Source organism: Schistocerca nitens, chromosome 8 (genome assembly GCF_023898315.1).
Source record: "Schistocerca nitens isolate TAMUIC-IGC-003100 chromosome 8, iqSchNite1.1, whole genome shotgun sequence".
NCBI lineage: Eukaryota > Metazoa > Arthropoda > Insecta > Orthoptera > Acrididae > Schistocerca > Schistocerca nitens.
This window is the reverse complement of record NC_064621.1, coordinates 104085135-104104279: the sequence shown is the minus strand read 5'-3', so window position 1 is coordinate 104104279 and position 19145 is coordinate 104085135. Positions and strand designations below refer to the sequence as shown.

The 19145-nt window shown below is 43.4% G+C and overlaps 1 protein-coding gene across 1 annotated transcript in view; it reads right to left on the bottom strand.

Moving 5' to 3' along the window:
* LOC126199426 (gonadotropin-releasing hormone receptor-like) overlaps positions 1 to 19145 on the bottom strand; it is a 651151-nt gene that overhangs the window by 344282 nt on the left and 287724 nt on the right. The window lies entirely within an intron of this gene.

Here is a 19145-nt window from a genome sequence, read left to right as displayed (position 1 = left end):
CGACATATTTTTAAACAAATCGTTGACCATGAGCCCTTGTGAAAAAAACTGTTTTGAGTCGTCTATTATGTACACTGCCGAAGAAACACATCAGCCTTCATTAGACTTCAGCAGCATAGGTGAAAATCCATAACTGGAAAGGAGTCAAAAAACATTATGCTTCCCTTATACAACCACAATATTTCGTGGAAATTACGTTTCACAAGTTACTGTGTTCGTTCCGTACTTTTATTTGAGACTGTAGAGTAAAAATGCTGTATATTTTGGCATTTACTATCATGTGTCAGCATAGTTTATTGAGCTGTGTTGCAGCTCGACGCTGGTGCCGTTGGTAGGTTGGCATCGTGTAATAGGGATAGTGGCGTCTCGTCTCGTTTTTTTCTCGTGTTCACTGGCGCCACTACGTTTGCTAGCGTTGCCTGCCTGCGAGTGGCAGCAGCAGCGCTTATCGATATCTAGTACCCTTGTACTATCTTTGGATGGCGTCAAATGTTTTCCGGATCGGAGTGGTCAGTTATTTCGGTTGGGACGGAGAAGCAGTGGGGTCCGGCAACGCGACATGCCGGGACCGCTGGCGGCACGCAGGCACTGCCGGATCGAGGGGCTGTAGTTGCGGGGGCCACAACCTCGTTCTCCACCGGACCCAGGACGTTTGAGTTGAGTGAACATTACCCCAGCAGTGAAACCTGCACTATTTTGAGATCACGCCGATTGTTCGTGAGTTGCTGCTCTCAGGGTAGCGGAGACATAGAGCAATGAGTGGAGTGGTTGCAGTTGGCGAAATTAATTAGCCATCCTCCACCTATTATTATTAATCATTGAATTCCTTGTGTTTATTGATGAAGTTCAACCAGCGGTATTTTTCTGCCTAGAGGCCGCTAACGTGCCAGTTACCTGCCCTGGAGGTTGGTATATTTTTGCGGCAGTGTACCTTTCCTCACCTTGCCGCTGCTCTCCAGTAAGGCGTGTAGTTCGACAGCCTCCTGGTTCGGATATTTGTTTCTTTTGGACTACTTTGGGTCCTTCTGCTTCTGGACGTTCTAAATACCAGATTCTGAAGACGCAGTGCTGTCCACCTGTTCCGCCTTGTCTGGGCTATTCCATCGTTGCGTTGGTTATCAGATGTTAAGTAGATGTTACAAGAGTGTTGGCCTGCATTAAAACTGTCACTAGTTTGAGTTGCCATCCGGTTAAGTGAATAAAACTCTTGGCTGCCTGTCTCATTGTTTACGAAGTTGAGCAACTTTCGCAGGTCAATCCATGGAGCATTGTCTGAGGCCCATTTCTCTCTTGACTTGGTCAGATTGTAATAATTGCCAATAAGGCCTTCAGCTGTGAATACAATTTGTCTTAAGAATTTTTGATTAGATATTGTAATAGTGAAAATAAGATGATTGTCCTTTTTTATTATTTCAGTATTTCTTGGAAAAGTTAACTTGTTCTTCACAATTTGCTATCTATGCCTTCAGCCGTCAAATTATTTTTTGCGTTATTACTATTGGGGCCTTCAGCCAACAAGTAAGCTGAATTTCTGGTCAATAAGGCCTTCAGCCGTGAGTGCAACTTGCTTAAGAAATTTTTTATTAGACATTGTGTCTTAACAGTCAAATTTAATAATTGTTCCTTACTGTCAACCTTATTTGCAATTGTTTTCAAATTAAGTGTATGTGATTTTAAAAAAACTGAGGAACCAACGGAAACTGAGTACGGCGCCGTCCACACTGAATGCTGCCTTTCCGTAAGTACCAACCAGGTCTCATTTATTATCAAAAATTATGAGGTCATTGTTTTGCTGCTTGACCAGATAGATAGCGGCATTTGACAACAAATATTCTCAACTGCAGTTTTGAGGGTAGCTCTAGGAAAAGGTCTAGTCAGTTCTTCTTGTCCTCTTTCTCTATATTGAAACCAAATGAGTACCGATTTAAGTTCAGAAATAAATATCCAATTTATAACTACTCAGTTTGCAACATACCTTCATTAAAAGATAATTACTAGTGACATATCAAGTCACAGAAGGAAAAAAATTCATCAACACTTGTACAATGAGCGTACATCTACTATTCTACAAATACAAACGTTTTAGTAGTATTCCACAACTTGTGCTTTGAGCCTAAAGGCCAGAGATCATTCAGTCAGAAATGAAAGCAGATTTAATAACAAGTTATTTTTATCAAGTAATTAAAATTCCATCAGTTATCTTAAATGATCTTCTCCATCCTATATTAGGTACTCTGGTGCTGCCTCCAAAGATCTTGCTGAGATTAGTGGAATTCATATCACAAATTGGAATCCACTCGTTTTCTCTCATCTAAGAAACACTGGCTGGAATTCTGATGTTCACATGACAATTAAGTTCATCAGTATAGCAGACGTACAACTGAAGAAACAGGTACAGCACTTTTGCATATAATATGACATACTCCTCAATCTATTTTAGCATATTTACGACACCCATAAAACAGATGTATGTTAAATTACACTGTAGTTGAAGAGTCGCACTTGGACCCGATGAGCGTTACACTGAAGTACCGTAGTTTCCTTGTTCTGTGCCCGTTATCTTTCCTTGCAGCGTAAGTTACATTTTACCACAAATAAAAAGAAATTCTTCCCATAAGGACTCATCACTGAAATAATAGTTTTCTGACACACAAAGTTTATTACAAATGAATACAGGAAAACATATGTAACAATAACTGTCTCCGTAAATTTTTTCTATGATATATTCGCAACTCGTTTCCTTGACTCACATACATATTATTTAGAAGCCACAACCACTAGTACAACAAATGGAACGCCCCAAGATTAGAACATGTTTTAAGAAACCTAGGATTTTCCCGTCGTTTTCGGTGGTAATCTGGTTGTGCGTTTTGTTGTAGGAAGCTATAGATACTCCTAAAATGTCTAGTTTACCTACATATGGCTTGGAAAAAGTTATATTTTATTCTTTTTCATCCAGATAGTTCTTACTTATAGCACTCTAATAAATCTCTGAAATCATGACTAGCCCTTATTTACACAGCAAATATCGTCGGCGGTCAGTTGTATCATGACATTAACATTGTCGTCCGCCATATAATGGTCTATACTCACATACTAATTTGATCATTGCTATTAGTCGAAGTTCAGTCCTGGATTCTCATAATCCTTTCGGTATCTCATGTAATTCTCGATGCACTAGGTTCTCAAACAACTCACTGAAGGACCAGTTCTTCTAAGGGGCAGCCAATAAATTTGGCACAGACCATCTAGCAGTAGGTAGGTATAACTTTCAACCATCTTATTGAATCAAGGACTGTACTCTAAGTGTATACAGTGAAATGTTATATCCATAGACAGTGGGAAACCCGAAGTCCATTATCACGATGTTTGTGACTTCATTTAGAATCAACAATGAATTATATGTCACTCAGGGGTACCACTTAAGAAAAGAGAAAATTAAGATATTGATATCCTGCCAACGTCAGAGTCTGTAGAGAAGGAGCACAAGCATGGGTAAGTTAGGAAGATGGAAGGGGAGAGCAACGGTCGACTCCCTTCCAGAAGAAGCATTCCAGCATTTTCCTTAAGCGTTTTAAGGATACTACCTGTAAGCATCGAATTTTATGACATCATACATGCTGAAATGCATCATAAAATGATATAACAGCTTTGCGAATTAATTCAGTAGTAAATAAGTAATTAAAATGTCATGTCTCATGCGGCTTTTCACTGTGATATCAGCGAAAATGTAGTAAGTGATATACTTTTTTCTATCCATTAGTACATGTATCTGAGTGTGGGGGAGGAAGGGGGAGGGGCGGGGGTGTTAGTGAGAGAAAGTCTCAGAAAGGTCTGTAATTGTGCGTAAAGTTACTTGAAGGTCGCTAATGCCTCTCAACCTCAAATACTGGATGCATGTGGTATGGGTAATCTGCACACCGTTAGTTACAGTGTCAAGATACATACACGGGTTCTAAATTCAGTTGCTGACTTGTAATAAACCTTTAACCTAAGACTATACCTCTTAATGACAGATTATGAGAGCATTTTAAATAATTGAATTCGCTCAGTATTTATATGAAATACAGAAAATCAAATTTTCATTGCCACAAGTAGGCGATAGACAGGCAACCTGCACTGGGACATGGTCACTGGGTGGTCCATTTAGCCATTTAGTGATGTACACAGGGTGTGAATTTTCAGTCGACAAACCAGAATAACTCGAAAATAAGCTTCACACGAAAAAATGTGTCGAATCCAAAGTTGATTATTCTCGAGGGAGACGTCTGCTGGTGCTAAAATTAGCCCACCACCCCAGCCCCCTGGGGGTAGGGCGGGAGGCAACTTTAAAATTTCAAGTGGGAACCCACATTTTTTAATTGCAGAAACAAATTCTACATGAAAAACTACGTACATTTTGTCTTAAACATTTCTTTTGATTCTTGGTAGGTGGCGCTGTAATTCAAGAAAATCCATGTTCTCATTTTTGCATTTTTTAGATCGCTGGACTCTCATAATTTATTAATTTTTTCCGCAGAATCGGATAACTTCGGTTTGTCATTTGGGTCAACATTTGTAAAACTCTAATTCCTCTCTCCCAAAACCCACTCCATGGGGAGAGAGGAAGAGTTTTACTCGTAGTTTTAGCGAATCAAAATTTAAGAAGTAAATAAGTATTTTTTATTTATCCGTAACTGTTTTCTATGCTTTAAGCACCTTCTTACTTCCCATTGTTGTAGGTCAATTCGGGGATGGCGATTGCTTCGTTGAACACGATCGAGCACCTGTTCATAATGTACGGCCTGTGGCGGAGTGGTTACACGACATCCCCTTAATAGACTGGCCTGCACAGAGTCCTGACCTGAATCCTACAGAACACCTTTGGGATGTTTTGGAACGCCGTTCCAGACGTCACCGACCGACATCGATACCTCTCCTCAGTGCAGCACTCCGTAACGAATGGGCTGCCATTCCCTAAGAAACCTTCCAGCACCTGACTGAACGTATGCCTGTGAGATTGGAGCTCTCATCAAGGCTAAGGGTGGGCCAACACCATATTGAATTCCAGCATTACAGATGGAGGGCGCCACGAACTTGTAAGTCATTTTCGGCCAGATGTCCGGATACTTTTGATCACATAGTGTATGAAGGCCTCAGACCGCGGAGTAGACAGTAGACCCAACACACTTCTAACATAGTGCATGACATGAAGTAACGACGACTGAAATTTTACGAGCGCCACACTCCGGAGCAACTAAACGGAACTTAGACTACACAGACAGTACACAGGAAGCATTAAGAACATTAAGTGAAACACCGAGGTCAGAATAGATATGAAGGACTTTGGCGCAACAAACTCAGATAAATTACGTTGGTGCATAGGTTCGTATCCTTTTGGTTTTGCATGTTGGTATTCCGGTTGCTAAGGGTTTATTTATGAATTGTCATTTTTTATTTCTAGCTCACTGCTGTTATTTGAGTTTAGGTGCCTTGGTCGCTAGAAAATGGAGTGCCAAATGTATAAATCGGAATATTTCCGACATATTCTTCTGTTTGAGTTCAGTAGAGAAGTGACAGAAGAGATGACAGACAGAAACACGTGCTCCATGTATGGTGATAATGCTACTGGACATAGCACGGCAAGAAAACTATTTTCTTATATTGAGTAGGATATTTTTGACATTACAGACTCTTTTAAACGCCCTACCCCACAGTGATTCAATTTAGTGGACACTGGAACTGACAAATGTGATGAACTGTGATCTTCCACCATCGTCCGACATTTGAATGCAATGGGAAGATTCAAAAATTGAGTCGATGGGTACCACTATCTGTAAGCCAAAATCGCAAAACTCAGTGCATCTCTGCTTGCACCACATCAATTTTCTCGTGAACGACACCGACCATGCTTATCGTGTATCGTTAATGGTGACGAGAAATGGTGTCTTTATTCTAATGTAAGGAAAAGAGAGAAATGGCTGAACCCAAGCAGAGCAACAACTCCCCGTATTCCTGCATGGACTGAAGACAGTGTTATGAATGTGATGGAACAGCGACGGCGTGCTGTACTACGAATTGCTTCCTCGAGGTGTAACATTCACTGCTGACATTGACTGTCAACAACTGAGACGTCTTCCAGACGCAATCTAAGAACAACGACCTGGATGGCTGCGTGAAGTGATGCTAGTCCACGATAACGCCCACCTATGTTCTGCTACATTGGCAAAAAACACTGGACAGGAGTTGGTTTGGGAAGTCATTTCGCACCCACCTTATTCACCTAATCTCACGTCCTCAGATTTTCACCTTTTCCGTTCTCTGTGACACATCCCCCAAGAAACTTCCTTTCCGAGTGAAGATGAGCCCCGAACATGGCTCAAAACCAAGCTATTTCTATAGTCGCGGAATGGAAAATATGCCTCAGCGTTGGCAGACTGTTCTAAGTAGTGAAGGAAAATAATATTTTATTGGTGACTTACGTGTCTATTATGTGGATCTGTTGGGATTATTGAGCTTACGGACGGAAAAAAGCTACGAAGCTATATACCAACCTAATACAAGGCAGACGAAAATTCAAGCACAAAGCACTCAAGTGGAAGACAAACTATTCAGGACAGAAACAACATTGTCGGATGAAGTGAAGAAAATGCACTATGAGAAGATGAAAGGAGTGTCGTAACTGAGAAAATCTCACCTCGATTAAACATTTCGTGTTGTTCACTAGCTGCCAATGTGTGTATAATAATAATGATAATAACAATAATAACAACAGTAGTTGAAGAGAAAGAAAGAAGATGCAAACTAATGAAAGAAAATGAAGAAATAATCGTGGTCACGAAATATGTATTCTTCATATGCCTGCGCTCAGTGTTCATAACAGTGCCATAACTACCCCAGTCTCACCACATCACAGGATGTTACCTGTGGCCTGTGTTCCCTTTTGCACTGAGATTGAGAGCTGCAGCGCTCTGAATTATTCATGGGTCAGCCTGATACCCCGTCCGAAAGCGTTACAAGCCGTCCACCATGAGGAAATCTGGCAGGCGATAGTTGCCTGTGTTATGAACTTAGATATTGGCTTCTGGATGAAGACTGGCAGGTCACCCCATGCGCCAGTAGTGCTGTCCGTAGAAAGTGGTAACAGAGTACAACCCATTCCGTAACTCCTAGAGCTTATAATCATAGCTCATAATTAATAAAAGAACTGTTAGTTTCTTGAAACACTGTACCAAATAATTTTGTATCATGTACGTCCAAATATTACCAAGAAAGTCACCGGTTCATCAACTAAATAGGTGTATCTGATTTAAAGTTCCAGTACTAGGAGGTGCCATGATAGTTTGATGACTTCTGCGAACAATGATTTGATCATTTTACTTAACAGCAAACGAAGCTTCAATTCTAAGTACCTGCCAAGTACTTCAGCAGCTGTGGCGCTTTAACAATGGAAGAAAAATAAACTGCGTAGCTACTATGTTTCAGACTAGATTGCTTCAGGAACAAAATAAACCAAAGTAACATAGAGACCCGAGAGGTTCGAAGAGACTCGATATGGCTACGTGCCACAACCACGTGGTTCCTCGCTGTGTGAAGAATTGTATGCGAATGAGGATCGATTGATGAATGAAATTCCGATGACTGTCCTTCTAACCACTAGAATGCTAAGGGGTTTATTGAATTTAAGAATACGGTACAGATGTATGATATTCGTTTCCTTTTAGCCGAAAAATTCAATAGTTTTTGCAGTTTTGGATATATAGTATACATAAAAGTTTGTGATGTATTTGTGTATCACTGGTCAAATATTTCAGAGGTGCGAAAACAAGACTTCCTAGACATTACAATGGATTTTTGTTCGAATTTTCATAGCCAAAGGAAGAGTGAGAACTGGAGAAACGGAGTATCAAAATGACCAGCGAGTTCTCTACTTTTTCACAAAAAAATCTTATTTGCTTGAAACTAATCAGGATAACTAACAAAACTTGATGACCGATTTGAGGGAGAAGCTAAATATTTCACTATCAGCCACTGTAAATTGAGTGTAAAAAAGTTCATCTCTTTATCTAAGTACGCATTAAAAGTTACTGTAGTGTGGAAACTGTGCAATTCTTTCTTTCGCATTGAAAGAAAGGAAAGAAATATCAAATTACGGCAGAAAATGAAATTTTTGTTCTTTACCTTCTTCTATATTTGCTGATAGATTTTTATATAAAGTATATCATCCTTTTTGAATAAGACTATAAAATTAAAGCAGACTTAAAAAATCTGTCATATATTTTGATACATAATACATTGAGCTGACGAAAGTCATGGGATAGCGCTATGCACATTTAAAAATGGCGATAGTACTGCGTACACAAGGCATAGAAGGCCAGTGCACTGGGGAAGCTGTCATTTGTACTCGTGTGATTCACGTGGGAAAGTTTTCGACGTTTTTATAGCCGCATGACGGGAATTAAGAGACTTTAACGCGGAATGGTTGTTGGAGCTAGCCGCGTGGCATATTCCGCCTCGCAAATCGTTAGGAAATTCAATATTCCGAGATCCACAGTATCAAAACTGCACCGATAATACTACATTTCAGGCATTCTTACCGCGGAAAACGCAGTGGCCGATAGGCTGCACTTAACGCCCGAGAACAGCGGCGCTTGGGAAAAGTTGACAGTGCTAACAGACAAGCAACAATGCGTCCAGAATGAGATTTTCACTCTGCAGGGGAGTGTGCGCTGATATGACACTTCTGGCAGATTAAAACTGTGTGCTGGACCGAGACTCGAACTCGGGACCTTTGCCTTTCGCGGGCAAGTGCTCTGCTATCTGAGCTACCCAAGCACAACTCACGGCCCCTCCTCACAGCTTTACTTCCGCCAGTACCTCGACTCCTACTTTCCAAACTTCACAGAACCTCTCCTGCGAACCTTGCAGAACTAGCACTCCTGGAAGAAAGGATACTGCGGAGACATGGCTTAGCCACAGCCTGGGGGATATTTCCAGAATGAGATTTTCACTCGTGGGCAAGTGCTCTACCACACAGTTTTAATCTGCCAGGAAGTTTCATATCAGCACACAAAGGCAAAGGTCCCGAGTTCGAGTCTCCGTCCGGCACACAATTTTAATCTGCCAGGAAGTTTCTAGCAACAATGCGTGAAATAATCGCAGAAATCACTATGGGACGTAGGACGAACTTACCGCTTAGGACACCATGGCGAAATTTGGCGTTAACGGGCTATGGCAGCAGACACCGGAGCGAGTGCCTTTGCTAACTACATGGCATGGCCAGCAGCGTCTCTTCTGGATCCTACACTGCTAGAAAACCGTGTCCTGGTCGTATGAGTCCCGATTTCAGTTAGTAAGAGCTGATGATAGTATTAGAGTGTGGCACGGACTCTACGAAGTCATGGACACTGTTTGTCAACAAGGCACTGTGGAAGCTGGTAGTGGATCCACAATGATGTGGGCTGTGTTTACATGGAATAGACTAGTGATCTGGTCCAACTGAACCGATCATTGACTGGAAACGATTATGTTCGGCTACTTGGACCATTTGCAGCGATTCATGGACGTCATGTTCCCAAACAGCGATGGCATTTATATGGGTGACTATGTGCCATGTCACCGAGACACAATTGTTCGAAGTTGGTTTGAAGAATATTCTGGACGATTCGAGCGAAGTATTTTGCCACGCGTCGAAAAACTGTGGGACTAAATCCACAGTTCGTGGACAAAATCATGTACCGGCAATACTTTTGCCATTATTGACGGCTATAGAGGCAGCATGGCACAATATTTATGAACGGGACTACCATCGATTTGTTGCACTACGCCAGGCATACTGGTAGGTATCGTGTGACTTTTGTCATGTCGGTGAATAGTAAAGCTTATTGAAAAGTACTGCCTCCGAGTCTTTTATGTGAAAACTATTAAAGTTTTTTAATTAAAAGGAAAGTTATTAAAATTTTACAGCTTTATTCTTCATATTTATATACAGTAATTGCTGCCCTCTGCCGTTAGTGGGTTCCGAATTGTACACTACTGGCCATTAAAATTGCTACACCAAGAAGAAATGCAAATGATAAACGGGTATTCACTGGACAAATATATTATACTAGAACTGACATGTGACTACATTTTCACACAATTTGGTTGCATAGATCCTGAGAAATCAGTACCCAGAACAACCACCTCTGGCCGTAATAACGACCTTGATACGCCCGGGCATTGAGTCAAACAAAGCTTGGATCGCGTGTACAGGTACAGCTGCCCATGCAGCTTCAACACAATACCACACTTCATCAAGAGTAGTGACTGGCGTATTGTGACGAGCCAGTTGCTCGGCCACCATTGACCAGACGTTTTCAATTGATGAGAGATGTGGAGAATGTGCTGACCAGGGCAGCAGACGAACATTTTCTGTATCCAGAAAAGCCCTAACACGACCTGCAACATGCGGTCGTTCATTATCTTACTGAAATGTAGGGTTTCGTAGAGATCGAATGAAGGGTAGAGCCACGGGTCGTAACACATCTGAAATGTAACGGGCACTGTTCAAATTGCCGTCAATGCGAACAAGAGGTGACCGAGACGTGTAACCAATGGCACTCCATACCATCACGCCGGGTGATACGCCAGTATAGCGATGACGAATACACGCGTCCAATGTTCGTACACGGCGATATCGCCAAACACGGATGCGACCATCATGATGCTGTAAATAGAACCTACATTCATCCGAAAAAATTACGTTTTGCCATTCGTGCACCCAGGTTCGTCGTTGAGTACACCATCGCAGGCGCTCCTGTCTGTGATGCAGCGTCAACGGTAACCGCAGCCACGGTCTCCGAGCTGATGGTCCATGCTGCTGAAAACGTAGTCGAACTGTTCGTGCAGATGGTTGTTGTCTTGGAAACGTCCCCATCTGTTGACTCAGGGATCGAGACGTGGCTGCACGATCCGTTACAGCCATGCGGATAAGATGGCTGTCATCTCGACTGCTAGTGATACGAGACCGTTGGGATCCAGCACGGCGTTCCGTATTACCCTCCTGAACCCACCGATTCCATATTCTGCTAACAGTCATTGGGTCTCGACCAACGCGAGCAGCAATGTCGCGATACGATAAACCGTCAACGCCGGTCAACTGCTGTTTGTGTATGAGAAATCGGTTGGAAACTTTCCTCATGTCAGCACGTTGTAGGTGTCGCCACCGGCGCCAACCTTGTGTGAATGCTCTGGAAAGCCAATCATTTGCATATCATAGCATCTTCTTCCTGTCGGTTAAAATTCACGTCTGTAGCTCGTCATCTTCGTTGTGTAGCAATTTTAATGGCCTGTAGTGTAGCATGAAACATAGCGGTGTGTAACGTAACTATCTCGGTGCCTGACAAACAACGCGCTGTCACCGAGTTTTGAGTTCGAAGCGTTCGTCCACATAAGGAGTACCCTCTGCTTCGGCATGGCAGCCCCACATCTCTACGACCACTGCGACGTCAGCAGTAATGCAACGCCTTGGTTTCACTATCTTCGATCATTCTCCATGCAGTGTTACATGGCCCATCCAATTTTCATCTGTTTCCTTGACTTAAAGAACATTTTCGAGGACTTCACTTTGATATTCATGAGGCGGTGCAAATAGAGGTGAGCTGTTGCTTCGCCAAGAAAGTCAGAAATTCTGTCGTATCGCTATCGACAAAGTGGACTCTGCCGGCCGGAGTGGCCATGCGGTTCTAGGCGCTGCAGTCTGGAACCGAGCGACCGCTACGGTCGCAGGTTCGAATCCTGCCTCGGGCATGGATGTGTGTGATGTCCTTAGATTAGTTAGGTTTAATTAGTTCTAAGTTCTAGGCGACTGATGACCTCAGAAGTTAAGTCGCATAGTGCTCAGAGCCAGAGCCAAAGTGTTTTCCTCGATAAGCTGACTATTTTCAGAAATAAATATGTAGACACCTGAATAAATATGCAGAATGTTAGTAACGATCGTTTTATTTGAAACAATTTAAGAGTTTTCACGTTTAAAAAATCGGAGGCATTATTTTTTAGCACGGCCTCGTATAAAAATTAGATTGATTCATCGCCTCATTTAAACCACTGAAGTCGTTTATGGATATTCGTATGAATTTGTTCATGATAAAGGGCGCCTAATAATTAATAGCGGCTACTGGCACGGCTGAAATTACACGATGACGGAAGCAAAAACGTTCCTGTACCAGTTGGGCAGCAGACACGCAGTTTTCGTGATAACTGCGGATATGTGCTTGCGAGCTGCCGCTGATTTCTACATGAAATACTGTCGCAGTCAAAAAATGGTTCAAATGGCTCTGAGCACTGTGGGACCTAACATCTTAGGTCGTTAGTTCCATAGAACTTAGAACTACTTAAACCTAACTAACCTAAGGACATCTCATACATCCATGCCCGAGGCAGGATTCAAACCTGCGACCGTAGCGGTCGCGCGGTTCCAGACTGAAGAGCCTAGAACCGCTCGGCCACAGCGGCCGGCGACTGTCGCAAACAGTAGACGCTACAAATATATTTGAAATCTAAACTTTTCGATTAACTCCCCATTAAATGTAAATGTCGTGTCACTAGTGCCTCCCGTCGGTTAGACCGTTCACCGGGTGCAAGTCTTTCGATTTGACGCCACTTCGGCGACTTGCGCTTCGACGGGAAGAAATAATGATGATGATTAGGACAACACAACATCCAGTCCCTGAGCGGAGAAAATCTCCGACCCAACTGGGAATCGAACCCGGGCCCTTAGGATTGACATTCTGCCGCGCTGACCACTCAGCTAGCGGGGGCGGACAACTTCCCATTTAAATGGTGTGACAGTGTTCAGATCTGGAAAGAATGCCGGCTGTTCTCTTTTGGGATGGTGGGAGTATCCAAACAATGTAGAAGAAGGAATAGTTAATCACCTGAAATGTCGAGATAAACGTTTTGGTTAACTGGTAGTCGAATAGACTCAGCGTGATCTGGAGCTCTTCCGAAGATGTGCGGCGCATCTCTCGACGAAACGTCAGGCACCTGAAAGTTTCTTCTACCACGGCCAGACAGCCCGGAACACTCATCAGAAACTGTGATATCTAGTCGTGAAAGCCTTCATTCTACGACCGATCTATATACTTCCGGAAATAATTGATTATAAATGACAGAATGCTTGCTCATGTTTAAGAATCTGGCATGCAATTGTGGCAGCATGTTCGGTTATTCTCTTGGCATATAGTTTATATTGCCTGAAGAAATACATGCCTAGAGGTTTTGTATATTTTGCAGTCTTAGGTGGAGCGATTTTTTAAACTCCTCAAAAATGTTTCAAATGGCTCTAAGCACTATGGGACTTAACATCTGAGGTCATCAGTTCCCTAGACTTAGAACTACTTAAACCTAACTAACCTAAGGACATCACACACATCCATGCGAAGCTGCGACCGTAGTAGCAGCGCGGTTCCGGACTGATGCGCCTAGAACCGCTCGGGCACAGCGGCTGGTCTAAAAGTCCTCCAGAGGCTTCCCGTAGACTAGAAGTCACGAGGTACTAGTGACTTTGTCGTCAAATGTGAATTCAAAAGTGATATAAAAAACGTCTCCAAGTGTTCTTCCTTCATCTTCCCGCTCACATTCGCATCTACGAAGACGTTCGGAGGGCACCGTTTTTCTATTTACCTTGGCACACGTGGTTCAAACTTATCATTTGTTCTTGGAATCATGTAATTATAGATCCTATATGCCAATCTGCCGGATACAGCAACATCGATCGTGTAGCTGTGTGTTGCACTGTTAGGTGATGACAAGGTCGAGACCATGTTTCTCTCCCTTTTATGGACAGCACTCTCTCAGAAGACAGCTCGTAATTGAACTGAATCTGATCACAGATCCATACAGAACCCATTTGGTGTTTCCTCTCGCCATACGCGCTTTGACTTCAGCAACAAATGTTTAAGATGTTGATTCGTCTCTTCCTCGTCGTCATTATCCTTTAGTGCTTGGAACGTAGTTTCAAATTAGTAAAAGATCTCAGTAAATTTGTAATAAATCCCAGAGACGTTAAGGTTTATATACCCGAGATTTCTGGCTACGTCCAGTGCCCAGTGTTGTTGATCCCAATAACGAAAGGAAGAACCGCATTCTCGCGCTTCATCAAACTTCGCCTTTACACGCAACTTGATGATATTGAGTGTGACCTGCAGCGTACGATTTCCTTTGCTGTACTGCCTTCCGTTTTCTTTGTCACGTAGTCCAGTACTCTTGTAATAATGCTTTTAGCCTTCAGTTTAGAGCATCTTTTCATTATCCTGTGATGTGTGCTGAAACCTCTGACATGATAATCATCATCTACACGCGCTCTAGTGTGATGGCATCAAACACCTTGACAACACTTTTGACTATGAACTCCTTATTAGAAGAAGGTTGGAATTCACTTTCACTGCTTCTTTCGTCTCTTCTCGAAGTTTCCTTATCACCAAAGCTTGCAGCGAGATATTTCTCATTATCATCACTAACATCATTATTACGCGTTAGTGTTACAACAGTATACGGTTTTGCACCATAACGGACACCAGAAAACCTGCGAATGATTCATCTTCTACTCCAACACCAACCTCACGAAGAATAATTCGTTGTAACTTCATCTCAACCAATCGCAGGACATTGGCATGGTTCACAACCTATCTGACGCCTCACTAGACAAATAACTTCACAGAATGGTAATCGACATACGCACTGCACCGTCTCTATTACTCTCGAATAGCGTAACTCAGGTAAAGGTAGCGTAGTAACCGGCATGGCATAGTCAGCGACCTCTAATGGATGACTGCGGAGATTTACAGGTTTTAGAATATAACCGGGGCAGCAAGGGACCTTTAAATGTTCTCTCACGGTGCGTTTGTTGGAGCGTAACTACTTTCTTTTTTAGGCCATTCTCCGTCTGTGCTAAAATAAAGACGGTTTCGTTTCCCACATTACTGTAAATCGGTAAGCATGCGACAGCATGCGTACCCAGTACGTCCAAAACGCCGTGAATCAAAACAGGATTTTCCGGTGCTCATATATCGGGTTCTGTTAGCGAAAACGTAAGGACAAGTGTTTTGGATAGCCCTTGGGCTAGGGACCAATTGTGTATCCAACAGAATGATCGTCTTAGTGTCACTATCCTACACTACAGGGTCAAAGGATGAATATTGCACACTTGCTCCTCCTTAGGGAAGTTGAGCAGATCTGTTGGTTCTTTTTGCATTTGATTTTGTCTGCGGAGGGCTTGATGGAAGTTACGGAGGCACCATATGTTCAAGAGTGACTCTTCGGAACACCCCCCCTCCCAACCCCCCCCAAAAAAATGTTTTGACTATATTTTCGCCGTCACTAGAGGACCAAAAGCAAGCCGAGGATTACAAGACGCTACGCACAGAAAACGGCTGAAATTATGACGATATATTCCTAAGATCCAGATCTCCCAAAACTGTGAAAATTTTCTTTGCATCTTTATCCATTTCCAAGACACTTAAGTTCTAATTTATCCTACTTCTACAAAATTCGATATGAGGCGAAATCTAAATACACTCCTGGAAATGGAAAAAAGAGCACATTGACACCGGTGTGTCAGACCCACCATACTTGCTCCGGACACTGCGAGAGGGCTGTACAAGCAATGATCACACGCACGGCACAGCGGACACACCAGGAACCGCGGTGTTGGCCGTCGAATGGCGCTAGCTGCGCAGCATTTGTGCACCGCCGCCGTCAGTGTCACCCAGTTTGCCGTGGCATACGGAGCTCCATCGCAGTCTAACACTGGTAGCATGCCGCGACAGCGTGGACGTGAACCGTATGTGCAGTTGACGGACTTTGAGCGAGGGCGTATAGTGGGCATGCGGGAGGCCGGGTGGACGTACCGCCGAATTGCTCAACACGTGGGGCGTGAGGTCTCCACAGTACATCGATGTTGTCGCCAGTGGTCGGCGGAAGGTACACGTGCCCGTCGACCTGGGACCGGACCGCAGTGACGCACGGATGCACGCCAAGACCGTAGGATCCTACGCAGTGCCGTAGGGGACCGCACCGCCACTTCCCAGCAAATTAGGGACACTGTTGCTCCTGGGATATCGGCGAGGACCATTCGCAACCGTCTCCATGAAGCTGGGCTACGGTCCCGCACACCGTTAGGCCGTCTTCCGCTCACGCCCCAACATCGTGCAGCCCGCCTCCAGTGGTGTCGCGACAGGCGTGAATGGAGGGACGAATGGAGACGTGTCGTCTTCAGCGATGAGAGTCGCTTCTGCCTTCGTGCCAATGATGGTCGTATGCGTGTTTGGCGCCGTGCAGGTGAGCGCCACAATCAGGACCGCATACGACCGAGGCACACAGGGCCAACACCCGGCATCATGGTGTGGGGAGCGATCTCCTACACTGGCCGTACACCACTGGTGATCGTCGAGGGGACACTGAATAGTGCACGGTACATCCAAACCGTCATCGAACCCATCGTTCTACCATTCCTAGACCGGCAAGGGAACTTGCTGTTCCAACAGGACAATGCACGTCCGCATGTATCCCGTGCCACCCAACGTGCTCTAGAAGGCGTAAGTCAACTACCCTGGCCAGCAAGATCTCCGGATCTGTCCCCCATTGAGCATGTTTGGGACTGGATGAAGCGTCGTCTCACGCGGTCTGCACGTCCAGCACGAACGCTGGTCCAACTGAGGCGCCAGGTGGAAATGGCATGGCAAGCCGTTCCACAGGACTACATCCAGCATCTCTACGATCGTCTCCATGGGAGAATAGCAGCCTGCATTGCTGCGAAAGGGGGATATACACTGTACTAGTGCCGACATTGTGCATGCTCTGTTGCCTGTGTCTATGTGCCTGTGGTTCTGTCAGTGTGATCATGTGATGTATCTGACCCCAGGAATGTGTCAATAAAGTTTCCCCTTCCTGGGACAATGAATTCACGGTGTTCTTATTTCAATTTCCAGGAGTGTAATAAATAATCACAGAAAATTGCCCAAATTTTAACGGTTTCTTCTCCAGGAATTTATCTACAAGAATCATCACCGTGTTTTCAAAAATCTTCATCCTTTATCGAGACACACTCCAGAAATAGTTGTTTGGATACCAAACCCCAGCCGCGGATTCCGAGAAGGCTATGCACAGCAAATTTTCAGGATGTATTCATAAGATCTCGACCACGAATAGCATTCAAAATTTTCATTAAATCTTTATCCGTTTCCGAGATACAGAGGTTCAAAATTACACTACATGTACACGTAAAATACGCACGTAAATCCCGGTGTAAGGCGAAAACGTATTTTATAAAGTGACGCAACATGAAGAATTATGCTGTAACGTGTATGCGTTGTCGTCTGGGAACCCTTTGTTGTAATGTTGAAGCACATGCAAAGTTTTTACGCAACTAACATCTCGTCTGACGTGGAACATTTGTTTTGCGCTATTTCAATTTCACAGTTACATCTGCATCTACATCTGTACTCTGAAAACCACTGTGAAGTGCGTCGCAGAGGATGCGTCGCATTGTACCAATTATTAGGGTTTCTTCCTGTTCCATTCACATGTGGAGTGCGGGAAGAATGATGGCGTGAATGCCTCTATGTGTGCTGTAATTATTCTAATCTGATACTTACGATCCCTATGTGACCTATATGTAAGGGGTTCAAGTACATTCTTAGTCATCATTTAAAGCCGGTTCTAGAAACTTTGTTAGTAGACTTTCTCGGGATAGTTTACTTCTATCATCAAGAGTCTGCCATTCAGTTTCTTCAGTATCTCTGTGACAATCTCCCACGGATCAAATACACCTGCGACCATTCGTGTTGCCCTTCTTTGTATACGTTCAGTACCACCTGTTATTCCTATTTGGCACGGGTCCCAAGCTCTTCTCCAATATTCTAGAACCGGTCCTACGAGTGATTTGCAATCAATCTTTTTTGTAGATTCATTGCACTTCCCCAGTATTCTACCAATAAACCGAAGTCTGTTACCTGCTTTACCCATTACTCAGCCCATGTGATAATTCCACTTCATGTCCATACGAAGTGGTACACCTAGGTACTATGTTTTTTTTCGTTTTGTGAAGTTCTAAGGTTGTCAGTCTTTGAACCACTTTGATATCTTATCAAGATATGACTGAGTATTTATGCAGATTCCATCAGACGGTATAACTGCATCATCTGCAAAAAGTCTCATTTCACCTGTAATATTGTCTGCAAGATCATTAATGAACAACAGGAACAGAAAGGTCCCAACACATTTCCCTGGGGACACCCGTAGTTACTTCTATATCTGCCGATGACTGTAAGTCCAATACAACATACTGCATCCTCCGTACCAAAATGTTCTCAGTCCAGTCACAAATTTCACTTGATACCCCATACGATCGTACTTTTCATTATAAGCGTAGGTGCGGTACTGAGTCAAATGCTTTTCGGAAATCGATAAATATTGCATCTACCTGGTTGCCTTGATCCAAAGCTTTCAGTATGTCATTTGAAAAAAGGGTTTCACGTGATCGATGTTTCCTGAATCCATGCTGGCTGGCATGGAAGAAATTTTCTTCGAGATACATCGTTATGTTTGAGCTCGGAATATATTCTAAGATTCTATAACAAATCGATGTCATGGATACTACCCTTTGGCACACGGGTGTGACCTGTGTTCTCTTCCCATAACTGGGCACGATAGATTATAGTTAAAACGGGGTCTCACTCAGCCGCAAATTCAATATAGAATCTGATAGGGGTTCCATAGGGACCTGGAGGTTTGTTCAATTTTAACGACTTGAGAAACAGTTAAACACCACTGACATTAATACTTAGTTCACTCATCTTTTCCGTGGTATGAGGATTAAACTGGATCAATCCTCCAGGATTTTCCTTTGTAAAGGAACATTTGAAAAGAGAGTTAAGCATTGCAGCTTTTGGTTTGCTACCCTCAATTTGAGTTCTTGTCTCATTCATTAGGAATTGGACACTAACTTTGGTGCCACTAACACGCTTTACGTATCACCAGAATTTCTTAGGGTTTTGCAAAGGGTTATTTGACAATATTCTGCTACGGTAGTCACTGAGGGCTTCAGGCATTACGATCCTCACAGCCAAACGCATTTCATTCAGCATCTCTCTGTCTATAACCCTACGTTTTTTTTTGCGTCTATT